This window comes from Salvelinus sp. IW2-2015, unplaced genomic scaffold (genome assembly GCF_002910315.2).
Source record: "Salvelinus sp. IW2-2015 unplaced genomic scaffold, ASM291031v2 Un_scaffold4390, whole genome shotgun sequence".
In the NCBI taxonomy this organism is placed as follows: domain Eukaryota; kingdom Metazoa; phylum Chordata; class Actinopteri; order Salmoniformes; family Salmonidae; genus Salvelinus; species Salvelinus sp. IW2-2015.
Window position 1 is genome coordinate 16,897 of NW_019945660.1, and position 10,493 is coordinate 27,389.

Here is a 10,493-nt window from a genome sequence, read left to right on the forward strand (position 1 = left end):
TGTAGAATGTAGTTTTAAAGATAATGCGAAATCTCCGAAGTTAGCCCCAGGACATCGCCAGTCTACACCAAGAGGACTACTGTTTCATACCGCCCACTGACTTCGGAAAATAGCTCATTGTAATCAGCAGGTAAGTCCATGGAAAACACCTACATTAAACAATCGCCAGTGTTGTTTGATAGGTCCGATAGTAGTCAGCTTGATAGTGTCGGCAGAGGTGTTATTGACAAGTTTAAATTAGGCCTAGGTTAGTTTTAGCAGTGGAACTTAGCTTGATAGGCTTCGAATGCTGAAAGCCGTGTTTAGCCCGTTTTGGATGGTTTTATTTCTTTGTAACAGCAACGCGTTAGAATTGATGCATCTGAAAACAGGTGTAGCAGGCTCCGTCGCATTCCAACAGCTGGGCAGACATTCCTTCTATCGGCGCTTTGAAGTGACGTGTGCATGTGGCTGTGTTTCGCTCTGAATTCAAATATTAGTTTAGTTATAATAGTTACTTTGACAGGGTCTAGTCCTAGAGTTATTAGTTGCTTCAACTTTCTTGATAGGCATAATTGTAAACGTGATAATATGAGCGCTTCAATATTGAAATGTATTTTATTATTCCGTATTCAGAGTCTAGTCACACGGTGGCTGTTTAGAGATGGTTGTTGGACAGTAAAGTAAATACGTTGCGTTTCCTGTATGTTTCGCAACTCGTGGTTTCAGTGTAGTGTTGATCAGTGTACTATTGTTTACCCAGAGCAGATCATAACGATCTCACCGCTAGGAATGTTCAGACTCTCCAACTGGCTTTAGCTGATCATTAACGATCTCACCGCTAGGAATGTTCAGACTCTCCAACCCTGGCTTTGAGCTGATCATTAACGATCTCACCGCTAGGAATGTTCAGACTCTCCAACCCTGGCTTGAGCAGATCATTAACGATCTCACCGCTAGGAATGTTCAGACTCTCCAACACTGTGTTTGTGCTGTTTCATCTCTGACTGGGGGTGTGTCCCAATGGCACCCTATATATTTTGTAATGAAGACAATTACAACAATACTGAATGAACACTTTTATTTTAACTTATATAAATACATAAATAAAATCAATTTAGTCTCAAATAAATAATGAAACGTGTTCAATTTCGTTTAGATAATGCAAAAACAAAGTGTTGGAGAAGAAAGTAAAAGTGCAATATGTGCCATGTAAAAAACTAACGTTTAAGTTCCTTACTCAGAACATGAGAACATATGAAAGCTGGTGGTTCCTTTTAACATGAGTCTTCAATATTCCCAGTTAAGAAGTTTTAGGTTGTAGTTATATGGAATTATAGGACTATTTCTCTATACCATTTGTATTTCATGTACCTTGACTATTGGATGTTCTTATAGGCACTTTAGTTTTGGCAGCCTAATCTCGGGAGTTGATGGGCTTGAAGTCATAAACAGCGCAATGCTTGAAGCACAGAGAAGAGCTGATCGCAAACGAGGAAAGTGCTGTTTGAAGAATGCTTACGAGCCTGCTGCTGCCTACCACCGCTCAGTCAGAATGCTCTAACAAATATAGACTTAATTAGAATATAATAAACACACAGAAATACGACCCTTATGGTCAAATCCGGAAACTATCATTTCGAAAACAAACGTTTATTCTTTCGTGAAATACGGAACCTTTCCGTATTTTATCGAACGGCGGCAACCCTAAGTGTACATATTGCTGTTACATTGCACAACCTTCAATGTTATGTCATCATATGTAAAATTCTGGCAAATTATTTACAGTCTTTGTTAGGAAGAATGTCTTCACACAGTTCGCACAGCGCAGCCAAACTGCTGCATATACCCTGACTCGTGTGCACAGAACGCAAGAGAAGTGACACAATTTCCCTAGTTAAAATAAATCATGTTAGCAGGCAATGTTAACTAAATACGCAGGTTTAAAAATATATACTTTGTTATTGATTTTAAGAAAAGACATTGATGTTTATGGTTAGGTACACATTGGTGCAACGACAGTGCTTTTTTTCACAAATGCTCTTGTTAAATCACCCGTTTGGCGAAGTGGGCTGTGATTCGATGATAAATTAACAGGCACCACATTGATTATATGCAACGCAGGACAAGCTAGATAAACTAGTAATATCATCAACCATTTGTAGTTAACTAGTGATTATGTTAAGATTGATTGTTTTTTATAAGATAACTTTAATGCTAGCTAGCAACTTACCTTGGCTCCTTGCTGCACTCGCGTAACAGGTAGTGAGCCTTCCACGTAGGCTCCCCGTGGAGTGCAATGAATCGGCCTTAATCGGCGTCTAAAAATGCCGATTACCGATTGTTTATAACCTTGAAATCGGCCCTAATTAATCGGCAAATCCGATAATCGGTCGACCTCTAGTCTCTGGACCGGTTTAGAGACACTGTTTTAGACTGTCTATGTACCCGTTGAGAGACACTGTTTCAGACTGTCTCTGGACCCCGTTGAGAGACACTGTTTCAGAATGTCTCTGGACCCCGTTGAGAGACACTGTTTCAGACTGTCCTGGACCCCGTTGAGAGACACTGTTTCAGACTGTCTCTGGACCCCGTTGAGAGACACTGTTTCAGACTGTCTCTGGACCCCGTTGAGAGACACGTTTCAGAAATGTCTCTGGACCCCGTTGAGAGACACTGTTTCAGACTGTCTCTGGACCCCGTTGAGAGACACTGTTTCAGACTGTCTCTGGACCCCGTTGAGAGACACTGTTTCAGACTGTCTCTGGACCCGGTTGAGAGACACTGTTTTAGACTGTCTCTGGACCCGGTTTAGAGACACTGTTTCAGACTGTCTCTGGACCCCGTTGAGAGACTCCCTTAAAGCCTCAAAGGGGCTGAATTCACTGATATGGCCTGGCTCATTGATGCTCTCCAACACTCTGTCTCTCTAGAGACAGGCACCCCTCACTGTCAGTCTGGTGCTGTGTCCCCATTGGTCCAGATGTGAGAGCAGAACCAGCAGTGTCACCTCTAACCCTCAGGTGAGTGAGACATCCGTCTACCTATTGTTTGTGTATCTGTCTGCCTGTGTACCTGCTTCTCTCTCTCATCCCCCTCCTCCTCTCTGACTCAGGGCCCGTCGTCATGAACATGGTGTTGTCGTTACCAAGGCCGTCGTGGGGGGTGTGGTCTGTGTTAGTCCCAGGTCTGGCCCTACTGCTGTGTCTGGCCCTGGCCCTGATGGGCTGTGTGATCAGGAAGAAGAGAAGGATGGAGGGAATGTATCGGCCCAGTGCGGAGGAGAGCAAACAGACAGGACCACGGGGGCTGAGAGACCAGGCCTGCCCTGCCCAAGGAGGAAGAGACTCATCTGATACACGCACTCTAGCCTGGACGCTACACAACCACACACACACCACACACACACACACACACACACCACACACACACACCACACACACCACACACACCACAAACACACACACCACACACACATAAACCCTCTCTTTCCTCCCTCTCTCTGTCACTACCATTGCCTCACCTCTCTCTACCCCGTACATGAAGCCAGAATGGGTATTGGTAACAATGTTTGTATGTATTGTGTAAAGGTATCTGTATATGAAGTGTCTTGTTAAATATGCCTGAACATGCCTGGTGGATGTGCCATGTTCTCTACAGTTCTCCACACTGTGCTGATGTTGAAATCAGTGTGTCAGCAGGTGAATGCTGAATGCCCTGTCAGGGGTGTGTTAGGTCAGGTAGATTAGGTCAGTCATACAGAGAAAGGGAATTTATAAGTTCTCTATATGCAAAATGTCTCTCTTAATTTGGCAGATTACTGTTACTTGTATACAAACATTAATTAAGTTTATCCCTTGTATAAAACATTAGAGAGAGTGTGTGTGTGTTTTTATATCTTGGAAATGAAGAATGGTGAGCTAAGACACTATGAATGATTTCTAATGCACTTCTGATGATATTATCCATGTGAAAAAAATAAAACCCTCTCAAAAAGCATAAAACTTCCATTTATTAATTTATATCATCCAGGAGAAAAATACTTGATTTAGTAAAAATAAAAAAAATAATCTACAAGTGTGTATCAGTGCGTTGAGTTAATGTGTTATGTTCCACAAGCCCCACCTGCTGTCATCTAAGGACATTACAACCAGCGACAATCAGTCAGAGGGATCGGACAGAGCTGGATCCTGGATGTCATGTAACATCATCAGGGGTGTATTCAGCAGTGGTGTAAAGTACTTAAGTAAAAATACTTTCAAGTACTACTTACGTTTTTTTTTTTGTATCCCACATTACTTTACTTTTTGACAACTTTTACTTCACTACATTCTTTAAGAAAATAATGTACTTTTTACTCCATACATTTTCCCTGACATCGAAAAGTACTCGTTACATTTTGACAGGAAAATGGTCCAATTCACACACTTATCAAGAGGACGTCCCTGGTCATCCCTACTACCTGATCTTGCATACTCACTAAACACAAATGCTTTATTGTAAATGATGTCTGAGTGTTCCCCTGGCTATCTGTAAAGAAAATTGTGCTGTCTGGTTTGCTTAATATAAGGAATTTGAAATGATTTGTACTTTTACTTTTGATGCTTAATACATTTTATCAATTACATTTACTTGTAATGCTTAAGTATATTAAAACCAAATACTTTTAGACTTTTACTCAAGTAGTATTTTAATGGGTCACTTTTACTTGAGTCATTTTCTATTAAGTATCTTTACTTTTACTCAAGTATGACAATTGGGTACTTTTTCCACCACTGCTATTCAATAGTCGCACAATGTAGCAAAATGTTTAGCGTTGTATAAAACGTTTTGCAATGGTAACAGTTTAATCCAAACTGAAAATATTTTCCAACAAAAAATGAGAGTTTCTATTGGAAAGATTCAGAACGGTCCCTTCCCGTTCGGTTCCGTTTCGTTCCAAGTGAATACACCCTGAGAAAAACTTCTGGCCGTATGCATTACATCATAGACCTGTATAAGAACGTTACAGAATGTTCAGATAGAAATGTGTGGTTAGAACCGGAATTTACTGTCTGTCGGTTAGAATATGGGATTGTGTCAATCTCATTCATTCTATTTCTACTTGCAACATCTCAGAGCGCTTCATGTCCTGAGTTTCATTTCACATCCAATTTCTTTCTGACTAACAAGACCTCAGTCTTGAAAACGGCAAGATCATTGGCTGAGCTATGCGCCACTCAAACAGTCCTAGCCCAAACTGCTGCATATACCCTGACTCTGCTTGCACAGAACGCAAGAGAAGTGACACAATTTCCCTAGTTAAAATAAAATCATGTTAGCAGGCAATGTTAACTAAATACGCAGGTTTAAAAATATATACTTGTGTATTGATTTTAAAGAAAGACATTGATGTTTATGGTTAGGTACACATTGRTGCAACGACAGTGCTTTTTTTCACAAATGCTCTTGTTAAATCACCCGTTTGGCGAAGTGGGCTGTGATTCGATGATAAATTAACAGGCACCACATTGATTATATGCAACGCAGGACAAGCTAGATAAACTAGTAATATCATCAACCATTTGTAGTTAACTAGTGATTATGTTAAGATTGATTGTTTTTTATAAGATAACTTTAATGCTAGYTAGCAACTTACCTTGGCTCCTTGCTGCACTCGCGTAACAGGTAGTGAGCCTTCCACGTAGGCTCCCCGTGGAGTGCAATGTAATCGGCCTTAATCGGCGTCTAAAAATGCCGATTACCGATTGTTATGAAACCTTGAAATCGGCCCTAATTAATCGGCAAATCCGATTAATCGGTCGACCTCTAGTCTCTGGAYCCGGTTTAGAGACACTGTTTTAGACTGTCTATGTACCYCGTTGAGAGACACTGTTTCAGACTGTCTCTGGACCCCGTTGAGAGACACTGTTTCAGAATGTCTCTGGACCCCGTTGAGAGACACTGTTTCAGACTGGTCTCTGGACCCCGTTGAGAAGGACACTGTTTTCAGACTGTCTCTGGACCCCGTTGAGAGACACTGTTTCAGACTGTCTCTGGACCCCGTTGAGAGACACTGTTTCAGAATGTCTCTGGACCCCGTTGAGAGACACTGTTTCAGACTGTCTCTGGACCCGTTGAGAGACACTGTTTCAGACTGTCTCTGGACCCCGTTGAGAGACACTGTTTCAGACTGTCTCTGGACCCGGTTGAGAACACTGTTTTAGACTGTCTCTGGACCCGGTTTAGAGACACTGTTTCAGACTGTCTCTGGACCCCGTTGAGAGACTCCCTTAAAGCCTCAAAGGGGCTGAATTCATGATATGGCCTGGCTCATTGATGCTCTCCAACATCTGTCTCTCTAGAGACAGGCACCCCTCACTGTCAGTCTGGCTGCTGTGTCCCCATTGGTCCAGATGTGAGAGCAGAGACCAGCAGTGTCACCTCTAACCCTCAGGTGAGTGAGACATCCGTCTACCTATTGTTTGTGTATCTGTCTGCCTGTGTACCTGCTTCTCTCTCTCATCCCCCTCCTCTCTCTCTGACTCAGGGCCGTCGTCATGAACATGGTGTTGTCGTTACCAAGGCCGTCGTGGGGGGTGTGGTCTGTGTAGTCCCAGGTCTGGCCCTACTGTTGTGTCTGGCCCTGGCCCTGATGGGCTTGTGATCAGGAAGAAGAGAAGGATGGAGGGAATGTATCGGCCCAGTGCGGAGGAGAGCAAACAGACAGGACCACGGGGGGCTGAGAGACCAGGCCTGCCCCTGCCCAAGGAGGAGAGACTCATCTGATACACGCACTCTAGCCTGGACGCACACACACACACACACACACACACACACACACACACACACACACACACACACACACACACACATAAACCCTCTCTTTTCCTCCCTCTCTCTGTCACTACCATTGCCTCACTCTCCTCTACCCTGTACATGAAGCCAGAATGGGTTATTGGTAACAATGTTTTGTATGTATTGTGTAAAGGTATCTGTATATGAAGTGTCTTGTTAAATATGCCTGAACATGCCTGGTGGATGTGCCATGTTCTCTACAGTTTCTCCAACTGTGCTGATGTTGAKATCAGTGTGTCAGCAGGTGAATGCTGAATGCCCTGTCAGGGGTGTGTTAGGTCAGGTAGATTAGGTCAGTCATACAGAGGAAAGGGAATTTATAAGTTCCTCTATATGCAAAATGTCTCTCTTAATTATGGCAGTTATACTGTTACTTGTATACAAACCATTAATTAAGTTTATCCCTTGTATAAAACATTAGAGAGAGTGTGTGTGTGTTTTTATATCTTGGAAATGAAGAATGGTGAGCTAAGACACTATGAATGATTTCTAATGCACTTCTGATGATATTATCCATGTGAAAAAAATAAAACTCCTCTCAAAAAGCATAAAACTTCCATTTATTAATTTAATATCATCCAGGAGAAAAATACTTGATTTAGTAAAAAAATTAAAAAATTAATCTACAGGTGTGTATTCAGTGCGTTGAGTTAATGTGTTCATGTTCCACAAGCCCCACCTGCTGGTCATCTAAGGACATTACAACCAGCGACATCAGTCAGAGGGATCGGACAGAGCTGGATCCTGGATGTCATGTAACATCATCAGGGGTGTATTCAGCAGTGGTGTAAAGTACTTAAGTAAAAATACTTTCAAGTACTACTTACGTTTTTTTTTTTTTGTATTCCCCATTACTTTACTATTTTTGACAACTTTTACTTCACTACATTCTTTAAGAAAATAATGTACTTTTTACTCCATACATTTTCCCTGACATCGAAAAGTACTCGTTACATTTTGACAGGAAAATGGTCAATTCACACACTTATCAAGAGGACGTCCCTGGTCATCCCTACTACCTGATCTTGCATACTCACTAAACACAAATGCTTTATTGTAAATGATGTCTGAGTGTTCCCCTGGCTATCTGTAAAGAAAATTGTGCTGTCTGGTTTGCTTAATATAAGGAATTTGAAATGATTTGTACTTTTACTTTTGATGCTTAATTACATTTTATCAATTACATTTTTTGTAATGCTTAAGTATATTTAAAACAAAATACTTTTAGACTTTTACTCAAGTAGTATTTTAATGGGTCACTTTTACTTGGTCATTTTCTATTAAGTATCTTACTTTTACTCAAGTATGACAATTGGGTACTTTTTCCACCACTGCTATTCAATAGTCGCACAATGTAGCAAAATGTTTAGCGTTGTATAAAAACGTTTTGCAATGGTAACAGTTTAATCCAAACTGAAAATATTTTCCAACAAAAATGAGAGTTTCTATTGGAAAGATTCAGACGGTCCTTCCCGTTCGGTTCCGTTTGCTTCCAAGTGAATACACCCTGAGAAAAACTTCTGGCCGTATGCATTACATCATAGACCTGTATAAGAACGTTACAGAATGTTCAGATAGAAATGTATGGTGTAGAAACGGAATTACTGTCTGTCGGTTAGAATATGGGATTGTGTCAATTCTATTCATTCTATTTCTACTTGCAACATACAGAGCGCTTCATGTTCCTGATTTCACTTCCATCCAATTTCTACTCTGACTCAGCAAGTCCTCAGTCTTTGAAAAGGCAAGATCATTGGCTGAGCTATGCGCCACTCAAACAGTCCTGCACCAATCATCAAGCCTCAAATCTCTTCTTCAGCTCAGACACCTTGACAGGGGGCGGGTCTTCCTGCGCTGTGGTGTTCCCCCTGATTCTGATTGGTTATTTATAGGCGTAGTCAGGACAGGTGTGGCTATGACAGGTCCAGCTCTGTCATTCGGTGAGACCTGGGTGTTGTTGGGTTCCTGAGGGCAGCTCTTCTGTATAGTGTCCAGGTCCGAGGTGTGTTGCTGGGCTTACTGGGTTTAGGCGAGTCCCTGGTCTGGGCCTTCCCATGGAGGGTTTGCACGGAGGCCGGTGACTGGAACAGTGCTACAGCAGATGGAACACTGGAGAAAGGGGTGGTGGTCCCACTCTTATTTCCTCCCCCTTTTCTTCTCTTTCTAGCGGACCCAGGGGTTGTTTAGAAGCACGGGTTGCTGTGCCATTCTCAGACCCAGGAAAAGCAGTGGTTTTGGGGAGAGTCTGTCTCCTTCTTTCCTGGTTGTCCTCCACTGTCCGGCCCCGGCCCTAGACTCAGTACCCGGCCTTGGGCCTCTGTTCCTGGGTATTCTCCTGGTGTCTTGGGGCCTCTCTCCTGCCCCTGGTTCTCCTCGTTTCTTGTTGCTGGTCTTTACCTCTGTCATTCTGCATCTTCTCTCTCTCTTTCTCTCCCTCCACTTCTTTCCGCTTCCCATTCTCATCCACACATTCAGACTGAATCTTTGGCTCCATAGTGATGTCTTCATCCCTCTTCCTCTCCATCTGTTGATCATCCTGCCCTCCTTGCCTCAGAACATTCCATCTCTCCATCCCCACCTCTTTCCTCTCTTTAAGCTCCTCTGCCTCCACCAACCCCTTTTCCATCCCCTCCTCTCTCCTTCCCTCCTCTCTCCTCCCGTCCTCTCTCCTCCCGTCCTCTCTTCTTCCTTGAGGTGTTTCTGATGCTTCCTCTGACAACGCCTGTRRCTCTCCTAGGCAATCAGAATCATCTGTCTGTTCTGGCCCCTCCCCCATGTAATGTAGCCCCTCCTCCTGGTTCCAGCTGTGCAGACTGCCACTCCCACCGATGGACACGCCTAGACTCTCCTGACTGGGAGTGGCCAGGCCCCTCTGTTGACACACAGGGTGAGGAGATGAGGTCTGTGTCTGGGATGTTTCCGAGTGTGTGTGTGTGTCAGTGTGCTGTTTCCGTGTGTGTGTGACCTGTCATGTGCTGTCCTCACCTGTCTGATGTAGTCAGTAGTATCAGGTCCAAACAGGTCTAYACTTCGTGTCCCGTAGAGCAGGCCGCGGTCATGGGAGCTCCGGGCACTCAGCGTGTCAAAGATCTCCCCCAGGAGGTCCATCTCTTCTGGGTCACACATACCRGAGTCTCCCCCCTCCTCCTCCTGGAGCTCTGGGTCTGCCACGGGGCCTGAGACAGCACTGATACACACATATGGATGAACATTTTGGTTCCATCACTCTCTGTCTCTGACTCAGTCTGTGTCTCTGACTTCACTCACCCTCTCTCTTCTTCTCCATCACTCACTCACTCACTCACTCACTCACTCACTCACTCACTCACTCACTCACTCACTCACTCACTCACTCACCTACTCACTCACTCACTATCACTCACTCATCACATCACGTCACTCACTCACTCACTCACTCACTCACTCACTCACTCATCACTCACTCACTCACTTCACTCACCACTCTCTCTCTTCCTGTCTCTCATTCATACTCTTCACTCTCACTCTCCCGCCCTCTCTTTCTCTCTCACCTGTCCTGCAGTCTTCTTCCCAGGTGTCTCTGTTCTCTTGTGTGTTCTCGTCGTCAAGGAGACAGCCTTGTTTGTTAACTGGACGACGGGGACGAGACTGACATAGCCGACAGAACAAACATAGGCATGTCATAATGCGACACAGGC

General features: G+C 43.6%; 2 long non-coding RNA genes and 1 pseudogene across 2 annotated transcripts; 2 read left to right on the top strand and 1 right to left on the bottom strand.

Moving 5' to 3' along the window:
- Positions 1–10: 10 nt before the first annotated feature.
- On the top strand, positions 11–3,453 carry LOC112077217 (uncharacterized). Its single transcript, XR_002895369.2, has 3 exons — positions 11–130; positions 2,913–3,002; positions 3,095–3,453. It is a non-coding gene; the product is annotated as an uncharacterized lncRNA (long non-coding RNA).
- Positions 3,454–3,520: 67 nt separating this feature from the next.
- On the top strand, positions 3,521–7,233 carry LOC139026311 (uncharacterized). The gene is made up of 2 exons (XR_011478087.1): positions 3,521–3,714; positions 7,109–7,233. It is a non-coding gene; the product is annotated as an uncharacterized lncRNA (long non-coding RNA).
- Positions 7,234–7,354: 121 nt separating this feature from the next.
- Positions 7,355–10,479, bottom strand: LOC139026309 (uncharacterized; annotated as a pseudogene).
- Positions 10,480–10,493: the final 14 nt, after the last annotated feature.